A 13,053-nucleotide genomic window follows, 5' to 3' on the forward strand; every position below is an offset into this window, starting at 1 on the left:
TCCTTTTCACTCACACTCACACACAACCTTCCAGAATCTCTTGAGGGCTTCTGACACCGTGTCCTTTTCATACACACACACACACACACACACACACACACACATACTCACACTCATACCCTTGCAGAATCTCTGGAGGGCTTCTGACTTCATGGCCTTTTTACACACACACACACACACACACACACACAAACACACACACTCCTGCCCCTACAGAATCTCTGGAAGCCTTCTGACTTCGTGTCCTTTTTAGGACACACACACACACACACACATCCTTCCAGAATCACTAGAGGGCTTCTGATTTTGTTTCATTTTTACACACACACACACACATACACGCACACTTGGAGAATCTCTGGAGGGCTTCTGACTTCGTGTCCTTTATACACTCACACACTCACACTCAGACCCTTACAGTATCACTGGAGGACTTCTGAATCCTTGTTCTTTACACACACACACACACACACACACACACACAAGCACTCATACATTTGCAGAATCTCTTGAGTGCTTTGACTTCGTGTCCTTTACACAAACACCCTTGCAGAATTTCTAGAGGCCTTTGACATCGAGTCATTTTTATACACACACACACATACTCACACTCATACCTTTGCAGAATCTCTGGAGGGCTTCTGATTCTTCTCCTTTTTACACACACACACACGCACACATACACATACACACCATTGCAGAATCTCTGGAAGGCTTCTGATTTAGTGTCCTTTTTACACACACACACACACACACACACACTATGACGCACCCTTGCAGAATCTCTGGAGGTCTTCTGAATTCGTGTCTTTTTTAGTCACACACACACAAACACTCACACCCTTTCCTAATTTCTGGAGGGCTTCTGATATTGTGTCCTTTACACTCACACCCACACACAACCTTCAAGAATCTCTAGAGGGCTTCAGATATCGTGTCCTTTTTAAACACACACACACACACACATACTCACACTCATACCCATGCAGAATTTTAGGAGAGCTTCTGACTTCTCCTTTTTACAGACACACACACATACACACCGTTGCTGAAACTCTAGAATGGTTCTGAAATAGTTTCCTTTTTACACAAACACACAAACATTCTTGCAGAATTGCTGGAGGGCTTCTGACTTCGTGTCTTTTTACAAACACACACACTCACACTCAGACCCTTGCAGAACCTTTAGAGGGCTTCTGACTTCTTGTTCTTTTTACACAAACACACACACACACACACCATGGTAGAATCTCTAGAGGGCTTCTGACTTCGTGCCCTTTTTACACACGCACGCACACACACACACACACACAAACCCTTTCTGAATATCTGGAGGGTGTCTGACTTAATGTCCTTTTTACAAACACAAACACACACACACTCTTGCAGAAACTGTAAAGGGCTTCGACTTCGTGTCCTTTTTATACACACACACACACACTCACACACCCTTGCAGAATGTCTAGAGTGCTTCTGACTTCGGGGCCTTTTTACACACACACACACACACACACACACACCCATGCATAATGTCTTGAGTGCGTCTGAATTCGGAGCCTTTTTACACACACACACACACACACACACACACACACAAACACTCACACTCATACACTTGCAGAAACATCTGGAAAAGTCTGGTCTGGAGGCCCAGATCCTGAGACTGTGGTGAGGGGGCACCAGGCTCACGTTGCTCAGGATGTTTCGGTGCACGGTGGAGCCATGCACCCCAGAGCTCTCTGTATTCCACAGGTGGATGGTGCTGTCAGAAGAGCAGGTGATAAAGGAGCTCGGGGGCAGGCAGGCCTGTTGACTGTCCTTCACCTCAGGGTAGACCTGGAGGAGCACAAGGACCAGAGGGACCTGGGTCAGACCTTGGCTGCCCACAGAGATGGGACGGAATGAGAGTAGAGAAAAGGTTGGTCAAACTTAGCCCCAGGCTTATCCCATAGCAAGCAAGTCATAATGATTAGCTCTTGTCTTTAACAAGTAAAGGAATATACATTAACCAAGTACCTAGTAAGTACTAGGCATTCTAAATCTCACACTTACATTGTCTCCTTTTCGTAAAAATCAAATGCATCAGGTATGTCATTTCACAATTGCAGAAACTAAGGTTTGGTCAAGTTCAGGAACATGTCCAAAGAGGCAAAGCTAAGACTGCACTGGGGCATACAGAAAAAGGTCTGAAATGAGTCAGCACTAAATTCCCCTCCCATCCTCACAGTCAATAAACTGATACGAAGGGACCCAGGGGCACTGCTGGGGGAGCAAGGGTGCTGGAGGAAACAAATTCCACACTTGAGGAACTCCAGCTCCTAATGGTAGCCCAGGAAACACGGTCAGTCTCAGCAGACCTGGCCCACGTACCTCTACACTCCAGAAGCAGGAGGAATGATACAGAGCTGAATACACCTTGCCCACTTTCTTGGGGTCCTTCACATCCCAGACATAAATACTATGGTCATTGTACACACAAGACAGCCACTGATTTGCAGGATCAAAGGTCAAGGCGATGGTGTCCGGATACTTCGCATTGGCCACTCCAGCGAAAAGGCGACTGAGGAAAGAGGGGGGCGGGGTGTCCAGGGCAAACAGGGCAAACTGGTGAGTGAGCGCTAATGAAATGGGGCACTCAAGGGAGGAGCAGCAGGTTGGCCAGCAGTCACTGGAGAAAGAATGCAGCGGCTGGCCTGGCATTCCTTGCCATGGGGCTCTCCAAAAGAACACAAGTTATTTCATAGCCCCCAACGTCAGGCGGGGACAGTGTGTGGCCGTGATGCAGCCAAGCAGATGTCAGGCCCTTCTAGACTCACGTCAGAGGACAAGGAAGGACACAGTGCAAGCCACAACCATGGTCATATATCATTTCCTACCAAATGCAGATTTAGTCCCCTCCTGCCCTGAAAGAGAAATTAATACACCCAACTGCAGAACTGCCCCGCTTCCTGACAGCACTGAAACCAGAGCAAAACTTCACTTCCTGCAATCACCCAACCCAAGGCCCGAGGCTACAATAAGCCCCTCCTACCGCAGCTGCTACCCAGGACCACCCTGAGGGAGAAAGGCCTGCTCAGTCAGGTTTCCAGTCTCTCTCAGAAACCCTAAGGAACTGCCCGTCTGTCCTAGCTGTGGTCTTTACAGGACAATGCATTACCACACGGCAGACTCAGATTACCACGGTTGCCCACAGTGAGCAAGAAATGCTAAAAGACCCACCTGTGCTTGACTGCAAGGTTCTTCCCAGAGGTCTATGTGTGCCCTCCTCTCCTTGCAGCATGCCAAGGATGGCCTGGCACAGAGTGGGGCTCTGACAGGACTCAGGGGCCCACCCACACCGCTCACCTGGCCTCTGTGATGCTGGCAATGTCTGTCCCCAGGGAATGGGGCCGGGGCAGTGTGCTGAGGAAGTGCAGGTTGGAGGGGTTGAAAAGGCGCACAGTGCCGTCAGCACAGCCACAGAAGATGTAGTCCTGGCTCACCGAGATGCAGTGGGCCACTGTGGTCTGTGAGCACAGAAGCCCCAGTCAGCAAGGGCGTCTGCCCACTCCTTCACCCGACACCTCAACAGCCATGAGCCAAGAGGCAAGGACAAGTGCAAGGCAGGCCAGCTGCCCTGGCCAGAGCCCCTCAATGCCCCTCCCTCTATCAGCAGTTGGCCAGAGGGCCCACAGCCCCGTGCAATTAGGGGGAAGGAGTCAGCAAGCCTTATAAGGTACCTGAGGTTTAGGCAAAGACACACTCAGAAAAGGCCGGCCAAGAGAAAGGCAGCAGAGGCAGCAGACAGGGCCAGCACACTTACTGTGATGCTGTCTTTGTGCTGAGCAGAAGAGGAAAGCAGAGGAAGAGGCAGAGACAGAGAGCGCGAGCGAGCAGAGAGGTTCCCAAACACCTTCCTCCGCCTGGGGCCTCCCCCAGCGTGCATGCAGACCCCGCTGCTAGCCCCAGGACCCCCGGAGCCTGGAGGTGACAGACGGGGGGGTGCCGACAAAGCATTACCCTCAGCTCCACCCCCTTGTCCAACAGTCTCCTGTCACTGAACTCACACGGCTGCCCCGAGGATGTGATACAGAAGGTGCTGTCAGCCTTCTTCCCGCGGCCACAGGCTACATCAGTAAACAGGTTGTTCCGCAGGTCCCCCAGGAGTCCGGAGAGGCCCAGCAGGGGCACAGTGGCATTCACCTGTGGAGGCACACCACAGGTGCCACCCACCCAACCACCCTGCAGGCTTCCCCCCTGGAAAGCAGGCCCTAGGGAGAGATGGAAAAGGCTTCCCTTGCAGATTGACATAGCACCTGGCCCAGCTGAGACTTCCAAGGGGCTTTTGAGCATGCAGAAGGGGACACAGGTAGAACACATCTGGGCAGACCCCATCCTGGTGGCTACTTGCTGCCTCACCTTTAAGGTCTTGCTGTCATCAAGGTACCAGAATTTGATGTGCCGGTTGCCTGCAATGACAAAGTAGCTGCAGTCCTCAGAGAAGGATACTGCTGTCACCCGAATGGACACCTTGTGGGAAGCCACTACAATGTTTTTCTGGAGAGAAAGTCAAGGGAAATCAAGGCTCTGCTTCTAGGAGCTGAGGGAAAAGAAACTTACACACTGAAGGAGGTTAGATAAGCTGTGAACTTGACCTCTCCTTCTGACCCTTCTTCAGCATCCTAGGTACCCAGTTGCTCCTTTCTGCTCAGAGTTCTCTAGAAAGGGACTGAGGCCAGCAGGCGGAAGTGAAGGACACCTGTCAGCAGTTTCTTGGCTCCCCTCCTGACCCTGCCTGTCCTGAGGCCAGCAGCCCACTCACCTTCCAGGCCCAGACATTGACGATCATGTCATGCTGGTAGCCCACTGAGACAATGTACTTGGCGCTGGTTGAGAAGGCCACACAGGCCACACCATACTTATGCTCCTGAAGCTCCGCCACCTGGCTGCGCTCCGACACATCCCATACCTGCACAGAAGGCATGTGTCCACACTGCGGGGACGAAGACCCCGAAGTAAAGGCCAGAGGCAGCCAGCTCCCTCCCCATCCACGGAGGCCTGGCCCTCCCAGCCACTGGACAAGAGCCTGCACATAAATGAAGGACACCTAACCTAATGTGCCTGCACATGAATCAAGGACACCCCCGGAGGGAATGTGATCAGTGTTGGGGAACAGGGACTCTCAGGGATGGGCTCCTGGCGTGATTTGGATGGGCAAGAACCACCACTCCTGTGGTTTGCTCCCACAGCCTCATAGTGCAAGTCTAAGGGAGGGCAGCCCTGTTCCACACTGTGACCAGCAGGGGGATTCCAGGGATAAGGAATGTTTTAAGGAGGTGTTTTCCAAAATGTGATTCCCAAATTGGCAGCTTCAGCCTCATCAGGAACTACTTGTTTGCATTGGAAACTGAAGAGAGCTACCCCAGACCTGCTGAGCCCGAGAGCCAGCAGTCTGTACTACGGGGCCACCATAGCACGTCTGACACAGGCTACAGCCTAAGAACACTGCTCTAGGGCAGACCAAACACCCAAAGTGGACACCAACACAGAAAGTCAAAATTGGCACCAGTCCTATGCGGGTCACAGGCTGTCACTCTCTGCTAAGGCCAGGCCACCCACTCTGAAGTGCCTGAGCTTTCTTCCTCACTCACCTCGCCGGTGACCAGGTACTTGCCATCAGGAGAGAAGGCAAGGGCAGTGATGGTTTTCCTGAAAGGAATGGGGGCAGGTTCAAGAGGGGCACTGGCAGCCTGGCCCAGGTCTGGCCTCTCACAGTCCCCTCTCAAAACAAGGGCAGCAAACCCGCCCTCCCTGTGCTGCTTCCCTTGCAGGCCTGGGGCCCAACAGGGCCCAATGCCACAGAGAAGCAGGTGGCACCCCTCTGGCCGTCCCTGGGGAAAAGTGGCACTCCCCAAAGCCCCAGAGCCCATTTACCTGGAGCTGTTGAGGATGTGGTGCTGCTTGTGTTTCCGGGGATTGAAGAGCACAACCACACACCTGGGGAGAGGGAGAGGGGAGCACAGCCTTAGCACCCCACCTCAGTGGCCCAGCCCAGAGGACCCCACGTTGCCAGAGTGCAGCTGGGTCCTGGCAGCACTCTTCTGCCTTTCTCCCCTTCTGTAGCCACACACGGTGCAAGGGCTTGTAGGGAGCCCTGCCTGCCCAGTGCTCTGTGCACCAGCACCATCGGGCCATGACCCATAGTGATGGGGTGGCCGGTCTTCCCAGAGTCCTTGTCCCTACCCCAGGGCAGAGGGCAGAGAGAAGGATGCACATGATTCGGGTAAGAACAGGCCTCAGCTGTGCCCTTGTTTACAGACCTCCTGTTTTCCAGGAGAGAGTGGGATCTCTCATGTCTGCACCCATGCGTGTACTTGACAATGGCCACTGGTGTTTGCTGGGACTTTAAGAGGGACTAGTGTCAGCATCTGCATGTGGCCTCTTCATCACACTTCCTCACAGCAAGGGGACTGGACTCTGAGGGTCTTATACAGAGAAAGAGCCAGGTGGGAGCTGTATTACCTCAGAAGTCACACCGCACCTCACCTGCCAAACTTGACTCCTGGAGAGCCATAAGGCCGGCGTGCGTTCAAAGGAGGAAACATAGACTCCAACTTGGGATGCAGAATGACAAGATTCTGGAAGAGCTTGTAGGGAAGAAACAATCCCTTGAAGGCATTTTGTGAGCTACAGTCTTCCCCAGGACATAAACCTTAACTGGGCAACTCAGGGGTAGCCTTGCCAACTCTGGCTGGTGAGTTCCAGTGACTTTCTTTTGAAGGGAGGGAAGGCAAATTTGGAAGGGAACCCTCAGAATCCCCCAAGTGGCCTGGAACCTCACCTTGGCAGATACCCACTGAGAGATCCTTCCTCCTTCAGGGAGTTAAGCTGGGCGAGAGGATGGTAGCTGGAAGGACAAAAGGAATTGACTAATACTCTGGAATTACATCACTCGCTCTCTTTGTAAGTTTTTCACTATTGTTCTTGTCCTGTGTTGAATCTATCTTTTCCTTACTCTCCCCTAGGACCTTCCCCTTAGATATGGGGCTGCGGGGACGGGTTGATTGATCTGTGCTGAAATCAGGGAGGTAGGTAGTAATAGAGGGAACCCGTTACTACTCCCATAGTTCCCATAGCAACCTGGACCAATTGGTGGGAGGAATGGGCAGATAAAGGCTGCATTGGGGGTTTTGGTGCTTGGTGGAGGTGAAGGCTGATGTGTTTAGAGTAGAGAGTGGAAAACAGCAAGTTGGGGAAATGTTATTGAAGATGGCTTTGAGACTAGCCTCTACTGGTCTCTTGCTCCTCACTCTCCTCTTGGTAGCAGCACGTGTGTTCCCCTCCCCACCATCCCCTCATCCCAACTTGGAGCCCTTCTGGCTATTATTTCCTTATGGAAAAGCTGTCAGCTCATCATCCTGCTTTCTTCCATTCATGCTTCTTTAGCTCCGTGTTGACTTCTAACAGGAGAGAATCAGAAAAGTTAAGTCCCCACCCCACAGGGCCTTTGCTGAAGGAGACTGCAATCTGTGTACGGAATATCTCCTAGCTCACTCTCTCACTTCTCCCTAATAGATTTTTCCTGCCACTGCTCCTGGCTGGAGGGGATGCAGAGTTCAAGTGATGCCACAGAAGTCACAGTAAAAGAACCAAGGGCAAGATATGACAAAATAACAATGTATAAATTACCAAGGGCATATGAGGGAGGGGGGAATGGGGAGGAAGGGGGGAAAAAAAGAGGACCTGATGCAAGGGGCTTAAGTGGAGAGCAAATGCCTTGAGAATGATTGGGGCAGGGAATGTATGGATGTGCTTTATACAATTGATGTATGTATATGTATGGATTGTGGTAAGAGTTGTATGAGTCCCTAATAAAATGTAAAAGAGGAAAAGAGAAAAAAAAAGATTAGGGCAAAGACTGTACAGATGTGCTTTATACAATTGATGTATGTATATGTATGAACTGTGAAAAGAATTGTATCAGCCCCAATAAATTTTTAAAATACATAAATTAATTAATTAAAAAAATTAAAAAAAAAGAACCAAGGCACTCGAAGGACCATTCATGAGCTGGAATATGATAGAAGCTCTAGAATGGGAAACCACCATTCTGGCAGAAAACATGCTCCTATGGACCCTCCCAGTTCTAAGGCTTTAGTGCAGTCCCACCTGAATGGCTTCTCCCTAGGTGAGTTCCTCCTGAAAGCGAAAGAGGGTTTATCCTTCTTTAACTTTGAAGCTACGCCTTCTATACCTACTGGATCCAGATATTGAGGATCTTCGCTTCCTGATTCCTAAACTCAACAGTGCTGATTGATAGCTGCATGGCCAAGGACCCGGACACAGCTCTGGATTCTCTGTTCGCTCTCTTTAGGCACCATTGTTTTCCTTTTGTCTAATTGTGCAACAGAAATCTCGGGGGATGCTTTATTCTAAAGTTCTTCCACTTCCCTAAAGGCGGGTATAGAGAAAGGCAAAGTTAACTGGAGTCTCTCCAGCACACACTAGAACCCCAAGGGGGTTGCATAGGGCTCATCCAAAAGTGGAGATCTGCTGCCTCACCCCTAGACTGGGAACCCATCATGGGTAGGGGCCAAGTGCTGTTTCTATCTGGACCTTCAGGGTCTTCTCAGGGCCTGGCTCATAGAGGAAATGAAAAATGCTTGTTTCTTCTTAACAAGTCAGAGATTTACTATTGTTGTTAGGGTCGGTCCTGTTGGTTCTCACTCATAACAACACTATGTCAAACAGAACACAACGCCACCCGGTACCATCATCACAATTGTTCTTATGTTTGAGCCCATTACTGCAGCCCCCATGTCCATCCATCTCATGAGAGCCTTCCTCTTTTCCATTGCCCTTCCACTTTACCAAGCATGATGTCCTATTACTGGGCCTGGTCTCTCCTGACAACATGTTGAAAGTACATGTCCAAAGGGTGACAAAATCTGGCCATCCTGACTTCTAAGGAGCATTTGGCCTGTGCTTCTTCCAAGACAAGTTTATTGGTGCTTCTGGTAGTCCATAGTACTTTCTATGGTTCTTTTTTCCTAGCACCATAATTCAAATGCAGAGATTCTTCTTTGGCCTGCCTTATTTAATCTCCAAATTTTACATGCATAGGAAGTGTTTGAACATACTATGGCTTGTATCAGATGCACCTTAGTTCTCAAAATAACATCCCTGCTTTTCAATACTCTAAAGAGATCTTGTGAATATTTAGCCAATACAATTCAATGCATTTTTTAAGCTCTTGACTGCTGCTTGCATGAGCGTTGATCCTGGATCCAAGGAAGAGGAAATCCTTGACCACCTCACAATTCTACATCTAAGCATATACCTCAAAGAATAACAAACAGAGACTCAAAGAGATAGTGGTATACAAGTTCACTGCAGCACTACCCACAATAGCTGAAAGGTGACTATTACCAAAGTGCCCGGGGCCCGAAGAATGGATAAACCAAACAATATCTAAGTCATACAATGGAATATTATTCAGCCTTTAAAAAGGAATGATGTCTTGGAACATGCTACACCATGCAGGGACCTTGAACACCTTCTGCTGACTGAAACAAGTCAGATCATAATGAGATTGATATAAAATATGCAGAATCCATAGGGAAATCAATAGACAGCAAGCAAAGTCACGGTTGATAAGGATTGGGTGACGAAAGCAATGGGGAGTGACTGGTTAATGAGCATTGACTGTGTCTCCATTCAGAGTGATCCAAATGTTGGCCTGATCCTATATTCGATTTGCATGGAGCCCCTGCCCTCTCCTGAGGGGTAGTCTCAGCAAAGGCACTGACAGGTTCAGAATCTTGGTTTCCTGATCTGTGAGTGTGCTGGAAAGAATAGATGGAGTAATAAATAATGACACTGATCAGAACCAATAATTACAAAGCACTTACTATGGGCCAGACATTGTTCCCCAGCCGTGCTTCTAGCAGGCACACAAATACAATGCCCTTGGGGCCTAACAGAAACTCAGATTCCACTTCAGCAGATCTGAAGCAAGCTGCGAGAAATGGAGTTTCTAATGGGGACAACAGTGAGGACCAGGATTCTCAGAAGGATTGAGGCATTTGAATGGCAGTGATGGCAAAGACCGTGTGTGGAGTATACTGTGTGTGGCCAGGAGAACGAGCAAATCAGTTCTGGAGGAAATTGAGCCAGGACACTCTTCACAGTTCCTAGAAGAGAGAATGGCAAAATTTTGTCATGCTGATTTTGGTCATGTCGTTAGGAAAGACCAGTTGTGAGAAGAGGACATCATGTGGATCTGGGGAAACTCTTCATGACACGGACTGGCACCATAACCGCAACAATGACCTCAAACCTGCCGATGGGCAGGAAGATGGCATAGGATCTGGCAGTGATTTGTCCTATCAGAACTACGGTCAAAAGGAGTCAAATTTGACTTACTGGAGACTAACAACAACAACAAGGTCTTTCTATCTATTGATGCATTCTATCTCAACCTCGAACACACAACCTAAGCACTATTTTTCACTTCCCTTCTACACACAGCAGCGCAAAGGGGATTCAATGATTTGTCCCAGGTCATGGAGCTAGAAGGACATAGAGCCAGGACTGGACAATGGAGCGATCTGACAACAGAGACATTAAACATAAGCAGGGCTTTGTCTCCCACAAAGATCATAGGCCTAACCATAATGGACTTGGCACAAGTCCTGCCGCATGGCAACCTTTCAGCAGATAGGTGCTATCTTAGTGCCATCCAGTTGACAGCAAGTCAGCGACTGTATAGGACAGGGTAGAACTGTCTGTGGGTGTTTGACACGAAATATTTACAGCAGTAGAACTCCTCATCTTTCTCCCACAAATGTCCCTATGATTGTCAGTAATTTGGTCAGAAGTCACTTTAATGGTGACCAAATCCTTCCTTTTTTGGGATTCAACATTATACCCCACTGCTTCTAATAGCTCCTCGCCCCAAACCAAAACAGGCATGAGAGAGTTGATTCTGACTCATGGTGCCCCCATGTGTGCATTGCATAGGACTTTCAAGACTATAGGCTTTAAGCAGGTTGCCAGGCCTTTCCTCCATGGTGTCCCTGGGTGGGTTCCAACGGCAAATGATTTGTTAAATAGTTGTGTGTGGAACTGTTTGCACCCCTTCAGGAACTCCAATATCCTTGCAGCTCTCTATTCACAAAGGACTGTCCTTCCAACCAAGAGCTCAGAGTGCTTGTTTTCTCTCTCTTATTTTCTTTACATCAAGTTGTTTGGGACTCCCCAGGAGCTGGGTCCCAGGGACATATTTATATGTAATTATGACCCTGTCATCTACAACATGATCATGATAAATGGAGAAAAGTCTGAAGTGATCAGGGCTATCTTCTTTCTGGAGTCCACAATAAATGATCATGCGAGCCCCGGTCAAGACCTCAAGGGATGTATTGTATTGGGTAAATCTGCTGTCTGAGATCTCTCTCTTTTTTTTTTTTTTTGCAGCTGGGAAAGAGAAAGGGGAGATAGGCTGTTCTCCCAAGTTGGGGTCCCTGCCAGTGCACCTCCCACCCAAACCTGGCTAACTCCACTCAGGAATAGAGTTCCCTGCCACTTCTGTAGAACTGCCCTGTGGAAAGAGCAATGTCCTAAAGGTTCAGAATGGAGAAGACAAGTTTCAAGAGCTACAGCCTAGCCCCTTACAGCCAGAGTGTGACTCAACAAGGGCCTCCACAGGCACTTTCTAGGGATCTTAAGTAGTTGGGGCTTAAGGAGTGTGGCATGGGGCTCTAGCAAGCTAGGAGCCCATCCCAGGCTGGGGTTACATATCCCAAGCCGTTGATGGGGAGGCCTCAGGTAAGCAGTGGGCCCAATGGATTCTGGGTATGTGGGCCTGGGGGAGGGAAGCCACCTTTGGGGCTGGACCAACACAGGGCATCCTAAGTGGGATGGGGTGCAGGGGCCTGGGCAGGGGGACTCTTCCTTTCCATCCTCTATGGCCAGTCAGGCTAACACAAGATCTTGGGCAGGCAGGGGGCCTGGGGCAGTGCCCAGATGAGCCAGGGGCTAGCTGGGCAGGGGGTGTTTCCTGGGTAGGCAGAGGGCCTCGGGCAGGGTCTTTGTGGCAGGCCCAGACCCAGGTGGGCAGGGACCTGGAACAGGGATCCCAGGTGTGTGCCCGGCCTGGATTGGACCCAGGGTTGGCAAGGGCCCTGATGCAGGTTCCTGGGTTGGCAGCGGGCCCAGGGCAGAGTCTTGGTGGTGAGCAGGCCCAGGGTGGGGGCAGGGGGTGTGGAGTGTGGTCCTGGGTGGGTCAGCTGGGCAGGGGGGGGATCCTGGTGGCTGGCCAGGTGCCTGGTGGGCTGCAGACCCACATCAGGGGTCATGGTGGCAAGGCCCTCCCTGGTGGGCAGGAGTCTGGGAAGGGGCGGGAAGGCTGCACAGGCCACACCTGGTCTTTGAAGTCCTAGGCCTTGCGCATCAGGTCATTATGGCCCATGGAGGCAGTGTGGCTCCGAGGCTGGCTCACAGCCTTCAGAGCTTGGCTTGCTCAGCTCTGAGCCCTTGACCTCTATAGGAAGTGCTGGCTGGCCTCCTGTCATGTTCTCAATAGGCTCCAGCTGCTGCCAAGTAGGCCAAGCCTTAAAGGGGCCATGGGCTTCCACCTGTGCGCCCCTCCTCCTCACCCTTAAAGGGGCCGCGTGCTGCCACCAGAGACCTCTTTCAAAAGTGTTCTTCAAAGTGTTTAAGAGCAAGAATGTTACATTAAGGTGCACCTGACTAAAGCCATCTTAGTCATATTTTCGATGGCCTTCTATGCACGTCAAAGTTGGACATTGAAAAGGAAGATCAGAGAAGAATCAATGCATTTGAATTGGGAGGCTGGTGAAGAATATTGAAAGTACTCTGAACTGCCAAAGAACAAACAAATGTGGGTTAGAAGTACAGCCAGAATACTCCTTAGAAGCCAGGATGGTGAGGCTTCCCCTCACGTACCTTGGACATACTGTTAGGGAGAGACCAGTCCCTGGAGGAGGAAGGACGTCCTGCTTGGTGAAGCAGAGAGGCAGTGAAAATGAGGAAGAACTTCGGCCAATGGAT

Source organism: Tenrec ecaudatus, chromosome 14 (assembly GCF_050624435.1).
Source record: "Tenrec ecaudatus isolate mTenEca1 chromosome 14, mTenEca1.hap1, whole genome shotgun sequence".
NCBI lineage: Eukaryota > Metazoa > Chordata > Mammalia > Afrosoricida > Tenrecidae > Tenrec > Tenrec ecaudatus.